The following is a 4,557-nucleotide window of genomic DNA, read 5'->3' on the forward strand; positions in this document are numbered from 1 at the left end:
ACTGGAATGAGGAATGGTATCAAACACACGTGCCAGACTCCCCAGGTATGAATGAAATCTTCAATAGGACTCCCCTGGATAGATTCATGTTGAATAAGATTGATTAAACAAAACTGTAGATAAGAATTCGATCAAAAAGGCTGATTTCCCTTCACCCTCCCAATACAAATCACTGTAGTTGCTAACGACCCCTTATTATAGGGTTGGGGTCTCGGAATGCAGATTCCAGTTTTGACTTAGTGAAGGTAATTATGGGGCAGTAGTGTTGACTTAAGACACACTCACACACAAACATACATACATTCGATCTCCCAGGTTTGACAGGTGACATTTGGACGTACCTGTCTGTACAGGCACTGGTATGCTGCTCTTTTATGTGCCTCAGATTGGAGGAGTTTACCTCACCCACACACACACACACACACACACACACACACACACACACACACACACACACACTCACAGGTACAGAAACTTGGCATGAGGGTTTCTGCTGAGCCGAGCGAGAGTGATTATGTTAGTGAAATGAGCCTACCTGGCCTCTGGCGGAATGTGTACTAGGCTTCTGTAATTAGGGGAGGCTTTTGTGTTCCACTGTGAATTGATTCAATGAACCACTGATTCTCACAGCCCTCGCAGCACAGGGACGTGAGCTACACCTTAGGATAGCATTGGAAGTGTACATTTACTGAGAATAGTACAAATTCTTCAGGTAGAGCTTTCAGCGTTGTGCTGTGATTGATTCAACGAACCCCAGCTTCTCACAGCCCTGACAGCAGTTGAGAGAGACACTGAGGTACTATAGCAGTGCGCAGAATAGCTTTAGAAGCAGGGGAGGCTGGTGGAGGTAGAAATCGGAGGATGGGGCTCATTGTAATGCATGGAACGTAATGGGGAATGGCATCAAACACATTACAATGAGCCCATCTTCTGATTTCCTAACCCTAACCTCCACCAGCCTCTCCTGCAGCCCTCTGAGGTCATAGCCCTCTGAGGTCATAGCCCTCTAGGGTCAGCCAGACTGCCCTACCCGTATTGTTTAGTAGCCTAGGCAACCTTTTAGTTACATATTTTGCTTCCTTAGATACTAAGTAGTCGTACTCGTGGAATCCCGTAGGGTCAAATTCATCCTGAAAAGTTAAGGTATCTGTAGATAAGAGAGACTTTCTCTCTTGTAAGAACAGTGACAAATCATGCTCCTTCAGGCAAATTACACACACAGACACACACACACACACACACACACACACACACACACACACACACACAGACACACACACACACACACACACACACACACACAGACACACACACACACACACACACACACACACGCACACAATCACATGAGAACTAATGTGTTTTGCTCAGAGGCAGCTTTCGCCTGGGGAACATACAGTTCAAATCATATGTCACATTCTGCAGTCACAGCTGTGCCTCTGGTGTCAATCACAATGAAGAAGAGAAGAGAACACAATGTTTTTCATGAGGTTAAGCACATATGTTGCACTAAGCAATGTGCACTGTAGTTGCATGCAGCAGTATGGATAGTGGGTGTAGAAAAGGTACAACTTGTGATTAACTGTGTAAAAACAAAAGCTGTTGTCATCAGATGTGATGTTACTGAGACATATGGGCCACCTGCACCGTCGCTAACATGCTGGTAGCTAAATTGTGTAAATTCCTCAGGTTAGAGGTTTCGGTAACGGCCCGAGTATAAACCACTGCCCTGGTAACAATTCATCCCACTTGCATCGCAGATAAGGGTCAAAATGATTAAAGCCAAGTGTGTTGCGGTGCTTGCTCAATTCGATGTCCAGACAGCTGTCCGAATAGATCTATTTTGCGTGCGGAAGGATCAAAGTTTGTAATGTGCCCCGTTTCGTTTTGTACCCGAACAAGTGTTTCATGCCAAGCCACATACAGCAGCTGCCTGCGTGCACACACATCTCATCAAGAAATGTTTACTTGCAAGATGGAAATTTCATTTGAATGAAGTGCTGTACCCAAATTAAGGCGTAGCCTACAACATAAGCCTGGGCTACTTGACATTTCAATGTTTTAACAAGAACAGGAATGGTTATCAATCAAGATATTAAAAAAAGACAGCTGTGGATTTATTGGTGTGTTGGGGTGTAACATAAGCCTATCTTTTTAGAGCTGCATACGGCTGCCCTCAGCAACCCCCTCCTCATTGTCTTTCCCTATTCCGCATGTCAAGACTACTGTGTACCCAAGCTCTTTTATTTATGTTGCTGTATGTGTTATTTCTGTGTTTTGTTAATGTGTTTTGTCTTCAGTGTGTTGAGACCTTGGTGAAAATGCACTTTAAAACTAAATAAACTTGCAACTTGATTTCCTGGGAGAAACATGTAGCACTCTTGTGGACTATACAGTCGAAAGTTTGTTAAACCTTGAATTCCTAGGTCTAACGTGTTGCAGAAGTTAGCAGAACATTTCCTCCCACCAACCCTAACCCTAACCCTAACTCTTATGTAGCAGTTGAGGTTAAACCATGAACATTGCTGCATAGTTGCATCCAATTACAGCTCAATTAAACCCTGGCAAAACGTTCCAATTCACCTTTCCAGAACACACTGCCGTGGTAACAAACCAAGGAAGTTACGGCAAAACACATACGCTGCAAAAGGCCCATGGAGTTTTCAAACAACTATCTGATACATTCTTGTAGTGCACAATGGAGGATTTTGAACTTTAGACAGGCTATGATTAAGTTTTGAAAGTTGAGCACATACATCTGATATGAGTACATCTGATATTAGCATCAAAGCAATCGGAAAACAACGGTAAGAGGTGCTAAGGGGCTACGCCCACTGTGATGAGACCACACCTGCCCAGTCTGCTAGCACAGAGCAAAAGGAGAAGCTGAGACTCACTTGGCACACTGGCACAGTAATTATTAATGAAGGTTGGCACCGGCCACACCCAGGCAGTGTTCTCTTTGTTTGTGTGTGTGTGTGTGTGTGTGTGTGTGTGTGTGTGTGTGGCCGTGTGTGTGTGTGTGTGTGTGGCCGTGGGTGTGTGTGTGTGTGTGTGTGTGTGTGTGTGTGTGTGTGTGTGTGTGTGTGTGTGTGTGTGTGTGTGTGCTCTGTATGACCACACCCGAGATCTGGTATTCTGTGTGTGTGTGTGTGTGTGTGTGTGTGTGTGTCTGTGTGTGTGTGTGTGTGTGTGCTCTGTATGACCACACCCGAGAGCTGGTATTCTGTGTGTGTGTGTGTGTGTGTGTGTGTGTGTGTCTGTGTGTGTGTGTGTTTGTATGTATGTGTGTCAGTATGTGGTTCTCTTCACTTCTAAGCTGATGCTTGTGTGAGCTGCAGACTCCCTCAAGGCAGTGGAGGCTGGTGGAAGATGGAGCATGGAATGGATTGAGGAATGGTATCAAACGTGTGAGCCTCTCCTCCATTTTTTAACTTCACCAGCTTCCACTGCATCAGGAGTGCATGCAACTCTGATGGTCAAAGATACTATCCAAGTGATGTCTGTGTTAATAGATAGCTTTACTGCATGTGTCTGTGCATGCATGTGTATGTATATGTATGTGTGCGTGTGACCCTGTCAGAGTGTGTGTGTGCGTGTGTGTGTATGAGTGTGTGTGTGTGTGTGTGCACGTCCATGAGTGTGTGTGTATGTGCGTGTATGAGTGTGTGTGTGTGTGTGTGCGCGTACGAGTGTGTGCATTTATGAGTGTGTGTGTGTGCGGGTATGAGTGTGTGTGTGTGCGTGTATGTTCCTTGTGAGCGTGTGATGGCATGTCCTCTATTCAGTCCTTATATAACGCCATTTCCCACCGGGAGAACCTGTGAGTAGGAGCCAGGGGAGCTTCTACCCTGTTAGCATGACTGTAACTGTCACCACGTCGCTCCCTCATAATTGATGACCTCCCAGAGGTGCATCAATAACTCACTGTCTTAAGCAGCAACATCACAGAAGCTCTGGTTTCGGCATGTGATAGCATAACACACTTCAGAAAGTTCTGTGTGTCTTCGAGGAATGTGTGATGTAGGCCTCTGTCTGTTTATTTATGATATCAACTATTTTGGACAGAACAGTTCACTCTCGTTTTGAGTGCCGCAGGACTGTACGAATGAACCAGGGGAGACTGGTGGAGGTAGAAAACGGAGGCCGGAGCTCATTTTAATGCATGGAATGGAATAGAATGAGGAATGGGATCAAACACACGTGTGGTATCACATGTATGTGGTGGTATCTTATCCTAAGAGGTGTTTGGGTGTGGAGTTCCTCCCAGGCCCATTCTGCCCTCTCTGCCCGTTATAATCACTGGATTGAAAACCTTCAGGGTGTGGCCAGTGAGAGAATTTTGTGTAATATCCAAAGAGAGGTTATTCTGGGGCAAGGCCAGTGAGAGATACAGTTATACAGACAGTATCTAATTGTTCTATCCTAAGAGGTTCTTCCAGGGTGTGGAAAGTTGCTCTTATATTACCAGATGGACAGCCTTCAAGGAGTGGCAGCTCCTATAGCAGCCTACCTGACTACATGGGCTTGAGATGGGTTTATCTGTGACTGGGTCTG

Source organism: Argentina silus (genome assembly GCF_951799395.1).
Source record: "Argentina silus genome assembly, chromosome: 8".
Taxonomy (NCBI): Eukaryota; Metazoa; Chordata; class Actinopteri; order Argentiniformes; family Argentinidae; genus Argentina; species Argentina silus.